The following is a 24,653-nucleotide window of genomic DNA, read 5'->3' on the forward strand; positions in this document are numbered from 1 at the left end:
CCCCCAGCATCACCCGACTTAATTCGACTACATTCCGTTTTGCTTTTGTTGATGTTCATGTTATACCCTCCTTTCAAGATACTGTCCATTCCGTTCAACTGCTCTTCCAAGTCCTTTGCTGTCTCTGACAGAATTACAATGTCATTGGCGAACCTCAAAGTTTTTATTTCTTCTCCGTGGATTTTATTACCTACTCCAAACTTTTCTTTTGTTTCCTTTATTGCTTGCTCAATATACAGATTGATAACATCGGGGAGAGACTACAACCCTGTCCCACTAACTTCCCAACCACTGCTTCCCTTTCATGCCCCTCGACTCTTATAACTGCCATCTGCTATCTGTACAAATTGTAAACAGCCTTTTGCTCCCTGTATTTTACGCCTGCCACCTTCAGAATTTGAAAGAGAGTATTCCAGCCAACATTGTCAAAAGCTTTCTCTAAGTCTACAAGTACTAGAAATGCAGGTTTGCCTTTCCTTAGTCTTTCTTCTAAGATAAGTCGTAGGGTCAGTATTGCCTCACGTGTTCCAACATTTCTATGGAATCCAAATTGATCTTCCCCGAGGTCTGCATCTACCAGTTTTTCCATTCGTCTGTAAAGAATCCATGTTAGTATTCTGCAGCTGTGACTTATTAAACTGAAGTTCGGTAATTTCCACATCAGTCAACACCTGCTTTCTTTGGGATTGGAATTATTATATTCTTCTTGGAGTCTGAGGGTATTTCGCCTATCTCATACATCTTGCTCACCAGATGGTAGAGTTTTGTCAGGACTGGCTCTCCCAAGGCTGTCAGTAGTTCTAATGGAATGTTGTCTACTCCTGGGGCCTTGTTTTGACTCAGGTCTTTCAGTGCTCTGTCAGACTCTTTATGCAGTATCATATCTCCCATTTCATCTTCGTCTACATCCTCTTCCATTTCCATTATATTGTCAAGTATGTCGCCCTTGTATAGATCATCTATATACTCCTTCCACCTTTCTGCTTTCCCTTCTTTGCTTAGAACTGGGTTTCCATCAAAGCTCTTGATATTCATACAAGTGGTTCTCTTTTCTCCAAAGGTCTCCTTAATTTTCCTGTAAGCAGTATCTATCTTACCCCTAGTGAGATAAGCCTCTACATCCTTACATTTGTCTTCTAGCCATCCCTGCTTAGCCATTTTGCACTTCCTGTCGATCTCATTTTTGAGACGTTTGTATTCCTTTTTGCCTGCTTCATTTGCTGCATTTTTATATTTTCTCCTTTCATCAATTAAATTCAATATTTCTTCTGTTACCCAAGGATTTCTACTAGTCCTCGTCTTTTTACCTGTTTGATCCTCTGCTGCCTTCACTATTTCATCCCTCAAAGCTACCCATTCTTCTTCTACTGTATTCCTTTCCCCCATTACTGTCAATTGTTCCCTTATGCTCTCCCTGAAACTCTGTACAACCTCTGGTTCTTTCAGTTTATCCAGGTCCCATCTCCTTAAATTTCCACCTTTTTGCAGTTTCTTCAGTTTTAGTCTACAGTTCATAACCAATAGATTGTGGTCAGAGTCCACATCTGCCCCTGGAAATGTCTTACAATTTAAAACCTGGTTCCTAAATCTCTGTATTACCATTATATAATCTATCTGATACCTTTTAGTATCTCCAGGGTTCTTCCATGTATACAACCTTCTTTCATGATTCTTGAACCAAGTGTTGGCTATGATTAAGTTTTGCTCTGCGCAAAATTCTACCAGGCGGCTTCCTCTTTCATTTCATAGCCCCAATCCATACTCACCTACTATGTTTCCTTCTCTCCCTTTTCCTACTGACGAATACCAGTTACCCATGACTATTAAATTTTGGTCTCCCTTCACTACCTGAATAATTTCTTTTATCTCATCATACATTTCATCAATTTCTTCGTCATCTGCAGAGCTAGTTGGCATATAAACTTGTACTACTGTAGTAGGCATGGGCTTTGTATCTATCTTGGCCACAATAATGCGTTCACTATGCTGTTTGTAGTAGCTTACCCGTACTCCTATTTTTTTATTCATTATTAAACCTACACCTGCATTACCCTTATTTGATTTTGTATTTATAACCCTGTATTCACCTGACCAAAAGTCTTGTTCCTCCTGCCACCGAACTTCACTAATTCCCACCATATCTAACTTTAACCTATCCATTTCCCTTTTTAAATTTTCTAATCTACCTGCCCGATTAAGGGATCTGACATTCCACACTCCGATCCGTAGAACGCCAGTTTTCTTTCTCCTGATAATGACGTCGTCTTGAGTAGTCCCCGCCTGGAGATCCGAATGGGGGAATATTTTACCCAAGTGGATGCCATCATCATTTAATCATACAGTAAAGCTGCATGCCCTCGGGAATAAATTACGACTTTAGTTTCCCCTTGCTTTCAGCCATTCGCAGTACCAGAACAGCAAGGCCATTTTGGTTAGTGTTACAAGGCCAGATCAGTCAATCATCCAGACCGTTGCCCCTGCAGCTACTGAAAGGGCTGCTGCCCCTCTTCAGGAACCACTTGTTTGTCTGGCCTCTCAACAGATGCCCCTCCGTTGTGGTTGCACCTACGGTATGGCTACCTGTATTGTTGAGGCACGCAAGCCTCCCCACCAACCGCAAGGTCCATGGTTCACAAGACTTATGCAACAACAAAAACTACGATTAATTTTCTAACCACTTGTCTACACAGTAAAATACACACGTACAGTTCACCCTACAGTTTATCAGACAAGTGCTGTTGCTGTTGTCTGTTGAAGTGTATATTGCTCTTCTCCCCACATTATTCCACTGCTGTTTTTATAAAGCAAAGCATTTACACAGGTTGCTATCAGCTCTCTACATGCTGGCAAAGTCAAGGTCTCTTTCCTTAAAAAAATTAATGTCAAATGGAACTATATGCTTCCAGAGAGCTTTTTAGATCCGAAGCATGTATGGTGTATACATGCAGACTGAAGCGACAAATGAAAATTTGTACCAAGGCCACAATTTTAATCTGGCTCTCCTGCTCACTAGGCAGATGCACTAACCACTAAGCTGTCCTGGCACAGTGGCTTTCCACAACTGCATAAACTACCCCAGCATGCCTCTCTGCTCAATGCAGATTCTCATTAACATCTCGGGCCATTCGGTATTCCTCCTAAACTCGAACAGCATTGCAGAGGCTTCAAAACTGTAATTCTTTTGTATAAGGTGGAGTTGTTTCAAAGCTCCATTTTTATGTTAGTATCACCTGTCAACATTTTGCCTAGACGGGTTTATCAAAATGCTTTCTGCTGTGGCCGTATAGTGTGCACTCAAGAAGAAACTAGAATGCCTTGTATGGAGGCACCCATTCCCAGAGCTAAGTGAATGATAGAAACAAAGACATCTATTTCCTTGTGAAACATAACTTCAAAAAATTCTGAATAATGCAGGATTTTTTTAAATTTTTCTGGTGAATAATGAGGTCAAGTTTGAATGACTATCTTAATGAGTGAAACAGCATTACAAGGAAAGGTATCCATAGCTGTCACGTACTTTTGAATGGGGCCAGTTTATTTATATTTCATAACATAAGAATAGCCATTTGGTGCAATTTGATGTGCTGTGGACCACTGGAAGTGAAAGGAGGGTGAAGGGACTATGGAGTGCACAGAACGGAGTAGAAGCGGAACCAGTCTGCCTGTTATATATTAGAGGTGAATGCAGCATGTTATATGCATAGGCTGTTATACAATGAAACCAGCTGTGGTCATTAATTGTTAGTGGATTTCTTCAGTATTTTGGAGGAAAGACCAACTGAGGTAGCCGGGATAGTTTTCAAGCAGATTTGGGAACAGCTACTTGATAAAAGCATTGAAGCTGAAGAGTACAGAACTCTTATAGTAGATGAAGAAATCAGTCATGAAGATGATCTTGAAAGTGGGTTCTAATGAATTCCTGGGAGCCTGATAGATTCATATTCATTCACTTTTTCCACTCATTTTATGGGGAAAAAAGCATAGTTTGCTTTTGTGTAGCCACTGTTGCAGACTTATCAACTATTGTCAGTGTTTTCCTTTTCGTTTTGCCTATATTGGAATCCACCATGACAAGGATTGTATCATCAGCATACGTTATCATTTCGTTGGACCATGAACTTCATAGAATCATTCATAAATATCAGAAAAAAAAGAACTCAGGACAGAACATAAGGCATTTGATCAGCAGTTATTTACAGTGACTGCTTGTTTCCTACCTAACAGACATGATAGTTTATTGTCCTTTACACAATATTATGCAGTTGTAGATATTAAAATATCACATGACACTGTGTCAAATACTTTGATAAGATCAAGAAGCATAGCTCAGGCAAAAGAATGGCTTTCAAAACATTTGAGAACATGTGTAACCAAGGATTCCACAGATTCAGTGGTAATGGGGGAAATTGGCTCGTAGCATTTAGGGCATTTTCATCTCTCTTGTTATAAAGAAGGACAACAATGGTGGATTTCAAGACAGGAAATCTTTTATCTTGAAACATGCAGTTTATAAAGTATTCATTGTGAACATAGCAGTTTAAATATATGGCAAATAACTTCCCTTAGGGAAGTGGTAGCAAGGGGTAGGAAGGAAAACCAGGAGCACTCAGTGTGCCGGGGGGCCTCATTCAAAACATTGAAGAGGCTATTATGGCAGCCATTGAGGGGACAGGCTAAAACCAGCTGCAGATTTTGGTACACAATGCCTGTTGTCATGGCTTTGATGTCATACTCCAATCATTACAATGACCGGTAAAGAAGGTTGAGAAGACCAGTCTCACACATGGAGTTTCAACAAAGCTCACAGTCTGTGGCATTCCCCAGAGCTGATTGTGGCACCCTGGTTCTGAGTTAAGTGAACACACAGTTGATAACTGTGTGGTCTCCCTAAATAGGTCAAGCATGTGCTACACACCAGAGGCTGGTGCCCACATAGCTGAGTGTGTGTGGGGTGCACTCAAGGTTTTTTTAGGTTAGCTAACTCCCCATCCAGTTCAGATAATGACACTTGTAGGGACCCAGAAGTATCAGCCCAAGAGCTAAAGAAATGTCCCTTGCAGGCAAGATTATTAAAATCGTAGTGATTAGCTGACAAAACATTTACACCACAGTACCAGAGTCTGAAGTGCTCCTAAAAAGCTCTGGAGGTCACAGGTGTCACTCACCTCCAAGAAGTGTAGCAGAAGTAGTGTTCATCTACATCTATACTTGCAAACCACTGTGAAGTGCACCACAGAAGTACTTCCATTGTACCAGTTATTAGGGTTTCTCCCCATTGCATTCAAATGTAAAGTGAGGGAAGAATGATGTTTTAAACACCTCTGTGCATGCTGTAATTAATATAATCTTGTCCTCATGACCCCTATGTGAGCGATAAGTAGGGAGTTGTGTACTCCTAGAGTCATCATTTAAAGCTGGTTCATGAAATTTTGTAAGCAAGGTTTTTGGGACAGTTTATGTCTTATCCTCAAGTGTGTGTCAGTTCAGTTTCTTCAGCATCTCTGTGACGCTCGACCATGGGCCACACAAACCTGTGACCACATTTGGAGCTATTTTCTGTGTACATTCAGCATCCCCTGTTAGTCCTATTTGGTACAGGTCCCACACACTTGAGCAATATCCTAGAATAGGATACAGGGATGATTTGTAAGCAATCTCCTTTGTAGACCATTTGCATTTCCCCAGTATTCTACCAATAAACTGAATTATCCATGACTGAGCCTATGTGATCATTACATTTCATATTGCTACAAAGTGTTACACCCAGGTATTTGTATGAGTTATCCAATACCAGCTCTGATCAACTGACATTATAGTCACAGGATACTTTGTTTTTTCATTTTATGAAGGACACAATTTTACATTTCTGAACATTTAAAGCAAGTTGCCAGCCTTTGTACCACTTTGAAATCTTATCACGATCTGACTGAATATTTATGCAGCTCCTTTCTGACAGTACTTCATTTAAATAACAGTATCATCTGCAAAAATTCTGAGGTTAACATTAATATTGTCCACAAAGTCATTAGCATACAATACGAACAGCAAGGCTCTCAAACACTTCCCTGGGGCATACCTAAAGTTACTTCTACATCTGATGATGGCCATCCAAGATAACATGTCACTTCCTCTCCACCAAAAGAATCCTCAATCCAGACACAGCTTTTGCTTGATACCCCATATGACCATACTTTTCACAGAAAGTGTTGGTCAAATGCTTTTCAGAAATCAAGAAATAATACCTCTACCAGACTGCCTTAAACAACAGCTTTCAATATATCACATGAGAAAGGTGTGAGTTGGCTTACTGGCTTATGCATGCCCCCCCCCCTTTCGACCCCCCCCCCCCCCGCACTGGTTTGCATGGAGAAGGCATTTCATTGGAGATATGACATCATCTTTGAAATCAGGATATGTTCTAATATTCTACAACAAATTGATGTCAAGAATATTTAGTGTTAGTTTTGGGTCTCATTTCCACTACCCTTCTTGTATATGGGTGTGACTTGTGCTATCTTCCAACTATTAAGCGGTCTTTTTTTTTTTTTGAGGGATCTATGCTACATTACGTTTAAAAGATGGGCTAACTCTGCTGCAAATTCAGTATATAATCTGGTAGGGATTCCATCAGGCCCTGGAGCTCTGTTTAAGTTAACGCTTTCAGCTGTTCCTCAGCACTACTGACACTGATTCTCATTTCACTCATTTTTCCAGTGGCATGATGATGAACTTGGAGCAACTCACCTGGGTTTTTCTTTGTAAAGGAACATTATAAAATGGAGTTAAGCATCTCAGATATTGCTTTGTTACCCTCAAGTTCAGTTCCTGTTTCATTCACAAGTGACTGCACACTAACTTCGGGGCTACTAATAGCCTTTACATATTACCAGAATTTCTTTGGATTTTACGAAAGATCGTTTAATGATTTTCTGCTGTGGCAGTCTTTGAAGGCTTCACATATTGCTCTCTTGACAGCCAAAAGCATTTCATTTAGCATCTCTTGGCCTGTGGCCCTATGCTTTGTTCTACACCTATTATGCAGCTGTCTCTGTTTCTTTAGACGTTTCTTTACAGTGACTGTATGCCATGGAGAGGTCTCTCTCATTACGAACTATTCTACTGGGTCCATACTATCCAGTGCATGGTCAACTACTCTTTTCAACCTGACCCATAGTTCCTCTGCATGATCCTAACCTGTGCTGAAAGTTTTGAGTTCCTCATTGAGATATGACTGTACTCCTTTTTTATGTGGTTTACTGAACATACATATGTTTCTACTTGTGTAGTTGTCCTTTGTATTTTGATAACCACTGTGCCACAATTGTGTCATGTTCACTGATATTAGTCTCAAAGTGGATGTTCTCAAATAGGTCAGGTCTATTTGTTGCCATTAGATCTGATACATTCCCATCATGAGCGGGGTTCCAAAAAATCTGTTTTAGGTAGTTTTCAGAGAAAGCATTTAGTAATGTTTCACAGGGTGTCTCATCATGCCCACCAACAATACAACTAATTTTATCAGTTGATTGTGGGATGATTAAAGTCTCCAGCAATGATTGCAGTATGATAGGTGAACTTATATGTAAGCAAACTGAGGTTTCCCGTAAAGTTTTCATTAACGTCAGAGGTGAGTCTGGTGGGTGATAGAAGGATCCAATTAGCTTTTTATTCCTAACCCTGGAACTGCAACTTGCCCAGCGATCATGCATGTAACCTCAATTTCTATCTTGGTGGATCTGAGTTTCTTGACTACTACAATAAATACACAACTTCCATTTCCCATTAGCCTATCCTTTTGATAATCTCTTTAAGTTTTCGCCCAAAATGTCACTGCTATCAATTTCAGGTTTTAACAAGCCTTCTGTACTCAGTATTATGTAGGCTTTCCTGCTTTTCAGGAGCACTTCAAATTCTGAAACTCTGTTGCAAAAGCTTTGGTAGTTAACTACTATACACCTGTGGGGGCATTCTTTTGATCTTTCAGTCATACTTCTGGGTCTCCTGCAGTTGTCATTATCTGAACTGGATGGGGAATCACCTAATCTAAAAAACCTTTATGTGCACCCCTCACACAATCAACTACCTGGGTACTAGCCTCTGATGCATACTGCATACCTGGCCCATTTTGGGGGACCCAACAGTTCTCAACTCTAAGGATTAATTTCAGGAAGTGACCGCCTAGCTTGTTATAGAACCCTCAAAGTCTCTAGTTGAGTCCCTCCACTCTGCTCAGAACCAAGGGGTCCATAACCTGTTCTGGGTACAATGCTTCAAATTTTAAGCTTCAGCGAAACTCCATGTGCAAGGCTGTCCTTTTCAACCTTCTCAGCCAGTCCTTGGAATGATGCAAGTATGAGTTCAGAGCCCAGATGTCAGGAATCATTTGTTCCATCACAATCTGCATTTGTCTGCACCCTGTCTCCTGAAGTGCTGTTAGAATAGTCTCTTCAGCATGTTGGATGAAGCCCACAAAACTCCTGTCCAATATGCTTGACTTCCATTTGTTGCAGAATCTTAGAATGTATTCTGAATTCAGATGTAATGAGGTATCTCAAGCAGAATGATCTCCATGCCAACCAACACAGATTCTGAAAACATCATGTGAGACCCAACTCTCACTTTTCTCACAGGATATCCTGAAAGCTGTGGATCAATGTAGTGAAGTAGATGCACTATTTGTCAATTTCTGCAGTGTATTTGACTCAGTACCACATCCAATTTATTATAAAAAATATAACTGTACGAGGTATCAAGCAAAGTTTGTGACTGGATTAGGGACATTTTTTTAGGAAGGATGCAGCAAGTTATCTTGGATGGAGAACCAGTGACAGGTGAAGGAAGAACTTTGGCCCCAGGGAAGTGCACTGTGACCCTTGCTGTGCATGTTCTGTATTAATGACCCTGTAAACAATATTAATAGTAACCTCAGACTTTCCACAGATGATACCATTATCTATAATGAAATAATGCGTAAAAAAGCTGCACAAATATTGTCAGAACTTGATATGACATCAAAGTGGTGCAAGGATTGGCAACTTGCTTTAAATGTTCAAAAATATAAAATGGAGCATTTCATAAAATGAAAAAACAGCCATAACAACAAGTAAGTCAGTGCTTGTCAATTCATACAAATAACTGGACGTAATAATTAGTAGGGATATGAAATGGAATGATCACGTAGACTCAGTCGTAGGCAGAGTGGGTGGCAGACTTCACTTTGTTGAGAGAATACTAGGGAAAGGCAGTCAGTCTACAAAGGAGACTGCCTACAACTCACTCATGCAACCCATTCTAGAATATTGCTCAAGTGTGTGGACCCATACCAAATAGGGGATATTGCATGTGTACAAAGAAGAGCAGAAAAAGTGGTCACAGGTTTGTTTGACCCATAGGAGAGTGTTGAGCTATGCTGAAGAAACTGAACTGGCAAACACTTGAAGATATACACAAACTATCGTGAGGAAGCCTACTTACAATATTTCTAGGACCAGATTTAAACGACAGTTCTAAGAATATACTACTCCTTGCTGCTGTCTCTCTGTGAGATGCCACTAATGGAAATTATCGTGCTTCGATTATAATGGTTAGTGGCTTGTTGAAGCCCTTTTTGTCTTGTCAGAGTCTCTTGGTCATCATAAATTGTTGTCCTATATTTGAGTCAGATAAGTTGATCCCTGAAAGTTGTAGTAGGCCAAATGTGGCAGCATCACAGTACTGCCTCAACTGATAATGTAACGCGATTTTATAAAAGTCCCTACGGCACTCCTGCAGTGTTGGCACAGCTCTCTAGAAAGCTGATGTTTTTGCCTTTAGGCAAAATGCGATTTTTTAAATGTCTCTACGGCAACCCTGCAGTGTTGGTGTATTTCTCTAGACAGCTAATGTTTCTGCCTGTAGGCAACAGCTTGTTGCAGCTGGGAACTGGCAACAGTGCTGTCAGGGATCTACTTATGCTGTCTCTGACACATACTCTCGTGAGTTGCCAGAATGACAAGAATCGTCTGCTGCTGGAGACGCTGAAGTTAACAATGCTGCTCTAATTTGAGAGCAGGTTAAAACATAATTGCTATAAACATGCAGTTACAGGAACTAATACACCAACTGAATTGTGAAACTAGGCATGCAGTGAGCCAAACTGCTCCAAGTACCTTTAGAGCTTCTGCAATGAAAGCAGTTACTTATGTACCAAATGTTGCTAACACCCTCTCTGCAGTCTCTTTTGTCCCACCTTTTCAGGTAACCTGGCGACAATGTTACCATCTTTCTGCAGAATGTCCATGACCTAGGACGTACACAGTCCTGGCTGGATAGTTTTCTGTCAAATGTAACTAAATTGAAACTTCCAGGTGATCCAAGTACCTTTGTAGAATCAGTGGACACCTTGCATGATGCAGCATCATTTGATGTCCTGGCAAAGGGGTTAGCAGAGTGCTTCTCCCATAAAAGGGACATCATCAGTTATTACTGGGATCGTTTGTCCTCTTTGCAACAGAAAAATGTTGAAGACCTTGAGGCTTTCGCAGATGAGATACAAACTGTGTCCTGTCGCACATATGTGCAGGGAAAAAATGCCACAGCCCAGTAAGGTTCTGATTGAAGAAGCTATTGATGTATTCATTGGCAGACTTAATCTGCAGATTGGGAGTGGAGTTAAAATGGCTGCCCTTGCTTCATTACATGAAGCCGTAAGATTGGCTCTGTTACATGAGGAACTAAGTTGATTTCTTTGAATCTCTGTTTGTAGCAAATAGTGATATTGTGTCTTTGTAAACAATGCAAATTGTCTGTGGTGTGGAAAACTGAACCACATGGCTGAGTGCTATCACTCCCCTTGTTGTACAGAATGTCATATGATAGGGCATACAAATGATGGTGTCCACAGAGTCAGAGGTAAAGTTACCCACAGTGGAATACATTGCAAAGTAATTAGTGAAATGAGGGTCACAATGGGGAAATGCACAGTGGGAGAACCGAGTGTGGGGCAGGCCCTACCATCAATCCTCATTCCTTACAAGAATAATGAATCCAATGAGAGAAGGTGTCATTAGTGAGGTGGCAAACATAGTTTCAGAAAGCACACTGAGAGGAAGGACTATCAAAGTGTTAGTAGATCAGGAGCTCAGATTATTGTTTTATTTGTCTGGAAAAATAATAAGCCTGCACTCAAAGCTGCCTTGATATAATAAAAGTGGTTTAGGTAAAGAGGTAATAGTACCTACAGTAACCTGTTTTCTTTTTTTAATTTACAAATTGATGGGAAGAAGTATGGGTTTAAAGTGGAAGTAGTGAGGAAAGGATTTTAGCATCATTTTAAGGAATGACTTCCTTAATTGTTTTCTTGTGGTGATTGGTTATAAGACACGAACTGTACAGTTCAGTGAGGTTACTCACTGTTTTGACAGTAGCACGTGCCTCAGTCATGAGGAACCTGTGTTGTGAGGCCTCTTCCACAGGCTCTGATGTAACCTTGTACGTGTGCATTAAAAGCTGGTGCCCCTGTTAGAAACAGTGTTCGGAAAAGTTCTTTGGATTGATGAAAAAATCTGATCACCACTGAGATTAGATTTCCTTGTTGATCCACTCAGCCAGGATGATGTTCTTGACTAGTTGCAAATCCATATCAAAAGAAGTATAAGTAAATCGGAAGCAGTAGGAAAGAATATTCAAGTACCAGTACATATTGATAATTTTGATCAGAGAGATATAGAGATCTCATGTGGAACTATATTGGCTAGTGGTGAGGAAGTAATAGAAGCACAAGTTCAATGAAAGAAGCAGTTTAAACATAACAGAAGGAAACAGTTGCCAGTGAGAAAGGTTTGCATGATTAAGCCTTTGCTATGAGATCAGTTACAAGAGAAGTTAGCACATTTTGTACCCCGTTATGGATGAATATGTGTGGCTATTTGAGGAATGGCAGTATTTGTCAGCAACTGACCTCACATAGCATGAAATTCCCGTAGGAGATGCTAGACCAATAACCCAGAAACCATGCAATCATTTCAACTACAATCCATTGCTGAGGATACTATTCTGCAACAGCTGGCTGCACAGATATTTCAACCTTCTGCAAGCCCATGGTCATCGTCAGTCATTATGGTACCTAAGAAGTCAATCAATCGGGAAAGAAAACCTATTGTCTTTGCATGTATATCCGAGCAGTAAATGAAGGCATGGCTCCCGATATTTACCTTACACCCCATATCAAAGAGACACACCAAATTCTGATTGCAGTGCAAGATCATTCGAAGTTCCTTCTGGACTGTATGTGTTACTTCACATGCCTTTTGGTCTGTGGAATCTACCTACCACATTCCTAAGATCCACTGACTTGAGAGGCTTGAAGCTTGCATGTATCTCATGTACGAGGTTCTCAAAATGGAATAGGAAAAAAGTACTTACATCACTGAAACTTTTTCTATCTTTTTATTTTTCAATGTAGCCTCCTTTTAAATTAATGCTCTTGGTCCAAAGACGTTGCAGTGCCTTGATCCCATCTCAAAAATGAGTCTTATCCAGGCCTGCAAAATAGTTGTCAACTCCGGCTATCAATTCTCAGTTTGAAATTAATCTTCGTCCACCAAGAAAAATTTTCAGTTTTGGGAAGAGATGGAAGTCTGATGGAATCATATCATCTTGGTGTGGGTGTGCCAACAATTCATACCTTAGTTCATGCAATTTTTCCATGGTGATGGCACATGTGTGCAGGCACACATTGTCTTGATGAAAGATGACTTTCTTCCTTGCTAAACCTGGAATTTTTTGTGTATATTTTGTTGAAATTTGTACAGGGGGTTAGCACAGTATTCTCCAGTAATTGTTTGCCCAGTGGGACGATAATCTACAAACAGAATCCCCTTCACATCCCAGAACACTGATGCCACATCCTTTCCTGCTGAAGGAATTGACTTTGCTTTCTTTGGTGGTGGAGAATCACCTTGTTTCCACTGCTTTGACTGTTGCTTTGGCTCTCGGGTACAGTAGTGCACCCAAGTTACAAAACCAGTGCAAAAAAACTTGTTTGTTTCTCCTAAAACGGGCCAAACATTGTTCCGATATGTCTATTCTCATGCGTTTTTGATCCAGCGTCAAGGGTCGCGGCAACCATCTTGCAGATAATTTTTTTGTTTCTAATTCAAAGTTAAAATGTGATATACCCTTTCAGATGACATCTGGCAAGCATGAGCAATTTCACATACTTTCAGTCGGCAATCCTCTGTGACTATTTTATGAACTTTTGTGCTGAATTCTGGAGTAGTGACACATCTTGGCCAACCACTGCGTAGATCATCATCTCTAAGCTCTCCTGACCAAATTTAAATTCGTTTGTCCACTTGGCAACAGTTGAATATGAAGGGGCAGAGTCCTCCAGTGTATTCTGGAAATCAGCATAAATCCCTTTTCATACCTTTCTTTACAAAGTACTTAATCACTGCCCGAATCTTGATTTTTTTCCATCTTCACAAATCACTACGCGGGAACAATAACAGAACCACGTCACTGCCACAGCTCTCATCCAAGAGCACTGATGTGGCACATGTGTACAGGCAATAGTCCATTGAATATCACGTGAACAACTCATTCCGCTACTGCTGACCTCTCATGGTGATTCTGAGAACTTTTCAAACCACCATCGTATGTAGGTGACATCATAATTTTTGTAAGAACAATTGAGGAAAATTTGGAGAGGTTAAGAAGTGTGTTGTCAAGGTTGCAAAGTGCACATTTAAGCTAGAAAATAGAGAAGTGTTTTTTTGCAAAATTACATGACCCCTGGGATGTATCATTAGTGCAGATGGAATTAACCCAGATAGAAGACCAACAGAAGCAATTGAGAATTTTCCAGCTGCTGCTAAGGTTAAAGGGTTTCAATCTTTTCATGGTCTTGCTAACTATTAATGTCAACTCATGAAGGATAACGCCATGGTGGATAAACTGTTGAGAAAGTTGTTATTGAAAGAAGCTGTATTTGAATGGACAGAAGCATGTGATGTAGCTATGAGAAAAATTGAGAATGTTTTGACAAGTTCGCCTTTGCTGATTTATCCAGATTTTGAGAAGTTCCTTGTTCTTTCCACAGGTGATGTTAAATGTTAAATGTGTTTTATTTATCTCATAACGTACAATATTTCAGAGCATATGTCTGATGTACAGGAGACACGTCAAGGTTACAATTAGCTTATTTACAATTTTGTCATACTTACAGTAATACTTTGTGAAGAATTTACTTACTTAAAATTTGTCAAACTTATAGCATTTACATCTACTATAACTATCAGAAATTTTTATTCCATTTTAGGGATCCAGCTCAAAGTATCACTTCATCCTTCATGAAATCTTCCACAGAGTAGTAGCATCGTTTAATTAGAAAATCATGTAACTTGCTTTTTAAAATATTTACCTTCATACTCATCATGCCACACCCTTTTATAGAGTTGTGAATTTTCATGGCTATATACTGAGGAGTCTGAGCACGCAGTTTTAAGCGATGAGAGGTGAGCATAAAGTTTTCTTTATGTCTCGTGTCATACGAGTGTTCAAAATGATTTTTTTTGAATAGATCAGCTCTCCTGCGTAGGAAAAGAATCACCTCAAGGATGTATAGAGAGGGAACAGTTAATATTTTTAGATCTCTAAATAATGGTCTACATGATGCCCTCGGCTGTGCAGAGCACATGTTGCGAACGATTCTTTTTTGCAATTTTAAGATCCGTGTAACGTTTCCAGAGTTTCCCCAAAAAATTATGACATATCGAATAACTGATTCGAAGTAGCTATAATACGCTATTTTCCTGGTGGCCATATCAGTGGCACAGGCTAAAATTTCCATTGCAAAAGCAAGGCTGTTTAATTTATTTGCTAGATATTCTATATGAGAATTCCAGCTCAAAGTTTTGTCTAAGTTTATTCCCAGGAACCTGACTGAGTCAAGTTCTTTCATTTTTTGATTGTTGTGAGTGATACAGATTTCTTCAGTTTTTGACTTTTTGGATTTAAAACTCATCATCTGGGTTTTTGAAATGTTTAGCCTTAAGCCATTTAGACTGAACCATGTTTCCAGGTTTCTTAACGTATTCATGACACAATGTGGTACATTTTCAGAATTTTCATTTTCAATTAGTGCAGAAGTATCATCTGCAAACAAAGTTAAATGAGTATTTATATTGAGAGGCAAGTCATTTACATAGAACAAGAATAAAATGGGTCCAAGAATTGAGCCTTGAGGAACACCTTGTGTGACAGTTTTCCACTCTGAGAAGTAATCTACTCCATTTGATGTGATTATTACCCTTTGCTTCCTCTCCGAGAGGTATGATTCAAACCATTTCAAAGCAATATCCCTTATTCCATACCTGTTGAGTTTGAAAAGCATGAGGGCATGGTTTACAGAGTCGAATGCTTTTGTAAGATCACAAAATATTCCTGCGACCTTAGCTTTCCTATCTAGTGATGAAGTAATTTTTTCAATAAACTCATTTATTGCATCTACTGTGTTTTTGCCTTGTTGGAAGCCAAATTGGTTTGGTGAAATGATATCATTCTGTGTGATGAAGCTTTGTATCTGTAAAGCAGCAATTTTTTCAAATATTTTTGATATGACAGGAAGTATAGAGATGGGGCGATAATTTCCCATATCATCTTTTGAACCTTTTTTATACAATGGTTTTACTTCCGCATATTTCAAGAGATCAGGGAAGTAACCGTCTTCAAAGGATTTGTTTATTATGAGAGAGAGAGGATGAGCTATTACGTTGTAAACTTTTTTAATTATTTTGGTGGGTATCCCATCCCAGCCAGCCAAGTTTTTGTCTTTCAAGGAAAGTATGATATTTTCAACAAGTTTTGCTGAGACTGTGTTGAATTTTTTAAGACATTCAGTGGTATTGTCTTTTAACCCAAAACTATTTACTTTCTGCTCATAATTTGCTATGTCTAAACCAGATTGTGCTACATTTATAAAGTATTCATTGAAGCACTCAGATATTTGAGCTGGATTTACAACCAATTTTTCCTTAAGTTTGATTTCTGAGATATCTTGTTTATGGTTTTGGACACCTAATTCAGACTTAACTACAGACCATACCGCCCTTGTTTTATTTTTCTGACCTAGAATGAATTTGTTATTTGCCATTTGTTTTGAAGCTTTCACAACTTTTTTGAAAATAGTTTTATAGTTTCTAACATATTTTACAAAATCAGGATCTTTGTTGTACTTCAGTTGATTGTGTAGCTTCCTTTTCCTCTCACTCGATATTTTTTTTCCTGGTGTGATCCATTTTATCTTACTTGATGTTTTGTTGCAATATGATCTTGGCGGGAAAGTTTCATGAAATACTTCAATAAAACTGTTTAAGAATGTACTAAAGTTTTCATCTGTTGAATCACCATCCCTGAAACACCACTTAACTTTACTTAGTTTTTCATAGAATATTTCAATATTTGTTTTATTGAAACTCCTTTTGATACAAGTCTGTTGATTTGGATTATTATGAGGAAACACCCATAGGTTATGCTTCTAGGCAAATGAACTCAGCAGAAATAAATTACAGTACTACTGAAAAGGAGTTGTTAGCCCACATTTTTGGAGTAAACTATTTCAGATGCTATTTGTATGGGAAAAAATTCACTGTAGTCACTGACTACAGCGCCCTTATGTGGATGTTATGCTTACAGGATCCCAGAAGTTGTTTACCTTGATGGGCATTGAAACTGTTGAAATATGACTGTGATGTATGTCACAAGCCAGGCCATTTACACCAAAATGCTGATACACTAAGTTGTAAAGTCAGTGTTCTACAGACAGATAATATTTCGATAGAACTAAGAAAGAGACATGGAATGTCACCAGTAGACTCCCCTCTCAGATTTCATTGCAGAAGATGGTATTTTTTACCATAAGATCCTACTGTGTAACAGTGTAGTAATACCTAAAAAGTTGTAACAGTGCATCATGGTTCAATGTCATGACACTTTGCAGGCATGCCATAATGGCTGATGTGGCACAAATGATAGGATAGCTGTCTGCACTAGGCTGTTCCAAAATGCTGCTTTGGGTATCACTGGTCCCTTTCCACAAAGTACACAGTTTAATAAATACATATTATCTATTAGTGGCCACTCTTCTAGGTACCTAATTCTAGCGCCAATTGCTTGATAGGAAGCTGCTTGTGCTGCTCTATAATATATAAGTGCACAGTGCTGTATCAGACTTTATAGTGATAAGTGTTAGTTACCAAAGCAGTGGTAAATGGTAACATAAATGTTTTTAATGTGGAGTAGAACAAATTGTTTAAGCAATGAATAACCAAGCAGTAAAAGTTATTATAGTTGCATTATACTGATATTGTTCAGCTGAGGAAAAGCTGTGAAGGAACTACCAGAATTACAGTAACATGAGTTGAAGGAAACCAGTAAAAGTACAATGGAGTTCCAAAATGGAGCACATTGATGTACTATGCTAGATGCTGAACGTTTTTTTATATATTGCACACAATGAAAGTTAGGTTTTAAAAAATCCACTTGAACTACTATGGACCAAGTTGAACTGATGATCATAGTTGTGCGATACAGAGAGTAACTCTGTAAGTAAATGAATACTTTGCAGTACCAGTTTATTGTATAACCCCAAGAAAGATAGTTATCTTAACACATAATAAAGTGCCTCTCAAGTTCTTGTAGAAAAACAAAAACATATAGTTTGTTAAAGTTTCACTTATGTATCTACCTATACACAAAAACTATGATCTGATTCCTGTCAAATACTTTACCAAAGTTTGTACACCCCCCCTTACAACCTTTGGGAGCAAGCAGGGAACTTATTGTTTTCATTTGTGTGATAAGCCAGTAAAGTGCTTGTTGAACATGAAATTGTTTTAAAGAGACCAAAGACTACATGAAGTCATCTTACAAAACAGTTTATTGCTTTCTCTCAGGAAGTTCATTATTCAATTAAGGGAAAACACCACTAAGAAGTGATGGATTGCGGAGAATTTGAAATTATACTATTGGGACTACTTGTTCCATTTAGCTAAAAAACAGATGAACAAACACAGTTATAACAGCTATAAAGCAATGGGAAAGTTGTTTAAAGTTTGACCACTCAGACTAAACCAGGTAAAACAACTGCACTCATCTGAACTGGTTTGGTAGCAGACTGGGAAACATTATTTGAAAAAATCAACACAACCTCTGACCATTTTATAAGTAATGAACAGTGCATACGGCAACAATTTAGTGTTGGTCAGGTTCTTACACGGACAATAAGCAGCAGTTCTACAGATATAAGATATCTGTTCTTGTGGATTAAGAAATCAACTAAGGTAAGTTCTGTCTTCAGTGGTGATGAGAAGTACAGTATTTAATGGAAATGGGATTGGTAAGACACAGTGGTGTCACCCATCATGAACCAAGAGCAGAATACGAACTGAAAATTCTAATATGCTATGAAAATGACACTGCGCTGTAGTGTCAGACAGAGTGATAGCTTGTACCATGCAAGTCTCGCTCAGCTGAATACTACAATTGCTCTAGGGCATGGCTGCCAATTGGAATTCAACCAACCACAACACGCCAGATAATACGCGTTGTTCACGGGCTCGACTTGTGTCCATCACATGTAGCGTACTGGGTGAAGAAGTTTTTGTGTAATGCTATTAATTCAACTGCTGTTCCATATTGTTAGTATTGGCCCAATTGAGAAAGGATTTCAACTCCACTGTTATTTGCAATGAAAGCCACCAGAGTGTGAGATATATTATGAGAACAATAATTTTTAAAAGCAACACTGGTGTCTTTCTAGATATTCGCCAATGTTAATGTAATATTTACTGCAGTGACCTGCCCACTACATAAACCCCTTTACCCATCATTTCTTGATTATTCAGTGCTGACTGTGGCCCTGATTTCATACTGTTTCTAGAAATCTATTTAGTGGCAGCAGTGACTACTTACTTTACAGTGAGTGAATTTATCAATTCTTTGACGTATAATTGCTTAACGATATGACTGAATTTTATTAACTCCCTTGATTTCACCCTTTTCAATCTCGTTATGAACCATTATGAGAAACCCATATAAGAACACAACTGTCTTGAGTAGTGAATGTCTTTGCAAAATGTAAATTTATACCCTCACTTTATTCATGGAAACAACTGGATCTCAGTTGAGCCTCGGGCTCTGCAGAATATTGCTCCCTACATCCCATAGCAACATTAACAACTTTTTCAACCCTGTTATCACCCTAAGCTGTCGCCAGTTCTGCAGATTCAAGAGTGCTTTTCTGTCATCCACAGCAGAAGTAATTAGCAGAGGTTCATACGTTGGCAAGGTGCGTTTCTCTCTCTATCTGTTACATGTGGGGGACAGTGAATTCTTGATGAAATTTGTGGTTGCATTCATATTCTGTCTGTATTTACACTTTGTTCTAACCCTGATACCCTACAGTACCGGTATTTACAATTGAGTTATTTGAATAAGAAATCTGCCATGCCACAGACAGATGCATCTGTTGTTCATTATTTTCACCAGAAACACCCATGGCTGTGATTGACATATTTCTGATAGGAGAACAATATAAACGTAACTGGTCCAATTCAGTTATCAGCTTAATAAATGCTGAACATCCAAAAGGAATCTCTCTACACCCTACTGTGATGTCACAATCACCATTAATTAATGCTCGCTTGAGTTTACTCAATACTGATTTGACACTGTTATGCACAGTCAAGCATGTGAATTTGTTAAACAAATTGCATGTGTTTCCATGAGCTGGCATAATTTCTGATACCCCCAAAGTTCAGTGTAGAGTTCTGTGATATTCAGGAAATCATAAATATTTTTCTTTTGCATCAAAGTTGTTGCTGGCCAGCAATGTGATCCACTTGGCATGGAAACGTTGTGAGATACTGCTGAGCTGCACATAGCAGCCCTCAGATAAGGGCCGCATTGCTCCGCAGCCATGGACCGCATGTTGCTATCATGATTTACACTGCTAAAATCTGTGTACACAACCCACTGAATGATCTTTGAAATATTCCTTGCTAATACGCCTACCCCATGCAGCATCCACCATTTCTCTCCTAGTTTATCAAAAGAGTTTTGCAACTTTAAAGTAGTTATGCAAAATCAACACACTAGCAAACTTATACCATGCTATGACTTAACTGTCATCCTTGGTTGTTTCATTCACTGGAAAGGACTCTGTTGTTTGTCTGCGTACAGTTACAGAACACACAGATGTGGACGTGAAACTTGCCAGATGCCTCTCTTTGTGAAAGAGGCCCCCACTGAGTCTTTCTGCTGTCGCATTCTCTGGCTAAAACATGCCTACTCAAAGACATGATGTGGTATGCTGTATAAGCTTTCCTCTCTTAATCTGCTGAATGTAAGTGGAGCCCTAAGACTAAACAATGACACTCAAACAACTACTGGAAATGTTAGCACATACAAGCATAGCAAAGCTACCCACTGTACCCCATACTACTGCTAGACAATTATATAGCACTAGGAAACTCTTTCTGCCTTACAACCAAACATTAACAGCAAAACCCAGGATGCAGTGATGCTCCATGTTTTCCTTGCTACCCAGTGCAATGTGAATGTAAAATGACTTGTTCCACACCATTATATTAAATTGTACTTACAAGTAATCCATGGAAAATGAAATTAACTATGTAATGGATACATGAAAGAAAATTTCCAATCTCCAGCACAGAAATGCTGACAGTAGCCATGTTAACCATTTTTAGAGCACAGCAGTAGTAAATAATAGATCATTTGTCATTTCCTGTAAAGTACATATCACATTATACTAATTTAGAACTTAATACACACATGTGGTTACATGTCTGTGATTCACATAGGCTCTCAAAGTCGGTTTTGTATAAACTGATTTCTCAATACCACATTTGGTTTGTAATGAAAATGTTCCACTACTGATTCTGGAAATGCAGATTTGGCTGCTGACGTTCGGCTTTTGCAATTAATGTATGTTCTGTACAAATGTTATATGACATTTAGTAGTTGTTGGGTTTCCAAGCTGCTCCTTGTTTCTTATAATGTTCGTTATGTGGACAAAGTGATTTTTTGTGGAATGAAGGGGTAGTACCAGCATTGAAAGCATTGAACTGGTAAGGAAGTTATTCATTTTCTTTATTTAATTGAAGAGAGATCAAAAGGGATATAGATACATTTGTTGCATTACAAAACAGTTCTATATTCTGCACAGTTGGCTAATTTGTAACTATTACACATGCTATTTTAGTGGCATAGATTCTTATACACAGATAGCAGCTAGCGACAACACATTTATTAATTGTGTACAGAGGAAGAGGAATGTATCTTAACTAATTCAGAAGATTTCCAACTATTCTGAGCCTCTAAAATGTTGGGAGTACAATGATATTCCACTGGTGATGTATCTGCTCATTATCCTACAACGCCTGTGATGTAGGTGTGTTACCACGAGTAATATACTAATTGAGTAATACACTAATTGGAGTTAATATAATTTTTAAACATCTGTTTTCGAACAAGTTCCTCTTCACAGTTATCAACATGAACACATTAGTATTAATAACAATTGATTGTTATTTTTTGCTGTTACACTCACGAGTCTGAAGACTGGTTTCATGTAGCTCTGCATATGAGTCTTTTGGTATCTGCATAACAACTGCTTCCTATACCAATTTGAAAAATTTATTGTATTCAAACATTGGTCTCTATGATTTTTACCCCCTACACTTGCCACAATTAACCATCCCCTGGTGCCTAAATATGTGTCCTTCTTTCGGCCAAATTGTGCTATAATCTTTTTTCTCCCCATTTCTCCTCAGTACACCTCCATTAGTTACTCAATCTACACAACTGCTCTTCAGCACTCATATGTTGCCCCACATTTCAGAAGCTTCCATTTTCTTCTTGCCTGTACTGCTATTAGTATATTTTACAAAAATTGCCTGCAGGTACGAGTGTTTCGAATATGTAACTTATTTTGAAGCATATATATGAAGACGGTATCTGTTCTTTCGGACATGTCTGAAAGATACCATGGGTGACCATGCAGCTCATTAGAGTGAAATTACAATGAAACTAATACCCCTAGCTGCATACAGGCATTGATATAAGTCAACAGGGACAGTTGAAAATGTGTGACCCGACCGGAACTCGAACCTGGGATCTCCTGCTTACATGGCAGATGCTCTATCCATTTAAGCCTCTGAGCCACCGAGGAGACAGAGGAAAGTGCGACTGCAGGAACTTATCTCTGGCACGCCTCCCGTGAGACCCACATTCAGGCTCACTGGTCATTTGACCATCTTCTTCTGTGCGGATGCACAAACAGTGCCCAAACTCTTACGGGAATAGGCAAAAAGCCGCAAGTAATGAATATAATGGGTAGGGGCACTATGAATATAGTGCGGGACAATAAACTGAGAATGTGGATCTCACAGGAGGCTTGCCAGAGGTAAGTCCCTGCAGTCGCACTATCCTCCGTGTCCTCGGTAGCTCAGATGGACAGCCAGCACGGTAGCTCAGCGTGTTCGGTCAGGGAGCTGGTTGGCCTCTGTACTGAATGGAAGGATCAACAACTGAACTTGAATGGATGTCATGTGACGTCCACAACAACCAAGCACAATGATTAAAAAAAAAAAAGAAGTGGATAGAGCGTCTGCCATGTAAGCAGGAGAGCCTGGGTTTGAGTCCTGGTCGGGGCATACATTTTCAACTGTCCCTGTTGACTTATATCAATGCCTGTATGCAGCTAGGGGTATTCATTCATTGCAATTATTTTGAAGCAAGTAAACATTTGTGACTGACAAATACTGCCAAAGAATAGATTTACCATTGTCCTGTGCACAATCTAATTCATAGGAAATTGGCGTTTGTGATTTACTTAGTGCAACAAGTGGCGTAACTAATATATTGTGTTACATCTAATTTTCCCTTCATGATGAGCAGGCTTATATATTATCTACACTTATTGTAAATTACTCCTATTTCTGAGTTTTTAGTGATTACAATTGACCTGAAAAAGTCTTATAAGACTAGCAATTGTTACCACAGGATTTCTGTTTCCTTAATAGAAATCTAGTTTTGTTTATTTGTGTCAATTCTTATAGAGAATTGGTAATACTTCAGCTCAACAGATTAAAAGATAGGCAACAGACTTAGTTTAAAGTTATTTGTTCACTGTCCTGTAGTACATAACTCCAGTCACAATGCTGCCCCACTGTCAGTGCTGTTCATGAACTCTGGATGTGTTGGTTGACATTCATAAGGAGCTGAAAATCGCCTTGACTATTATCAGACGACAGGCAACAGATGCGAACTGCTGTGTCGAAAGGGCTTCCGGGAGAGGTATTTCATGTACTATGAATTTCCACGGTACTCATGAATTTCCACACTGATCAAAATAAAAATCCAGCACAACCTGTAATATGTATAGATAACCAAAACATTAGTTCTGTCAATGAAACTAAATTTCTTGGGATTCATATCCAGGAAAATCTTAAATGGAACACTCATATCACAGCCCTAAATCCAAAACTAGCAAAAATTAGCTATGTGGTAATAATTCTCTTCAACAGTACTAGTGCAGAAACAGTTAGGGCTGTATACTTTGCTCGTGTACATTTAATACTGAAGTACGGTATCAATTTCCGGGGAAATGTACATCAGGCCATAACAGTTTCCAGGAAACAAAAGGCAATTAGAAGAATAATGAAACAAGTGAGCAGCAGAAAATCATGCAAACCTTTCTTTAAAGATCTAAAGATCCTACCCCTTCCCTGCATTTTTATACTGGAAGTAGTCACACACGTCAATATATATATATATATATATATATATATATATATATATATATATATATATATATATATATATATATATATTACTGAGAAAAGAAAACCTTTTTCCTCAAAACAAAAGTGTCCATGATTACAGTACCAGGTCAGACAGTGACATACATGTCAATCAGTGTAACACCACATTATGCCAAAAAGGTGTATATCATGCAGGAACAAAACTTTACAACAGATTACCAAGACATATAAAATCTCTTACTGAACTACAAAGCTTTAAAGAGTCTGTGACATCCTACCTTCTGAAAAACTGCTACTATTCAGTCTCACAGTATCTTAAGCAAGAAAAAATGTAATTTGTATCTTTAATTGTAGAAATAAGTTATAAATATACAGTATTTCAAAAATTTGTAATTATTAACAGTACAGATCCAATTTGTCATAAAAATTTATAAAATTTATGTTTGACATTTCAAAATCCAATAAGCAAAAAGGTTTTCTATCCAATATCCTGTGAACAATATATGTACTTAAAAAGAGATTTATATGGACAAATAAATAAATAAATAAATAAATCTCCTATGGATAGTGTCTCCTCTGCAGTAAGAATGAGATCTGGCATTACACATCGATTTGACTGTGAGTGGCTTGCCACTGGTAGACTAGATTTAGGCATTCTACACATGGTAGACAGGGAGCAGGGAGAACTCAGGGTGTTGTGGTGATACCCCTAACCAGCAAGTTCCAGGTGTTGTCTTTAAATGAAAAATGAGCTAGTGAGACTCACTTCATCCGTTTGGGGGGAAACATGTTTTGCCCTGTGTCAAGAGGAGGCAAACACGAAAGGAC

This window comes from Schistocerca gregaria, chromosome 3 (genome assembly GCF_023897955.1).
Source record: "Schistocerca gregaria isolate iqSchGreg1 chromosome 3, iqSchGreg1.2, whole genome shotgun sequence".
Taxonomy (NCBI): domain Eukaryota; kingdom Metazoa; phylum Arthropoda; class Insecta; order Orthoptera; family Acrididae; genus Schistocerca; species Schistocerca gregaria.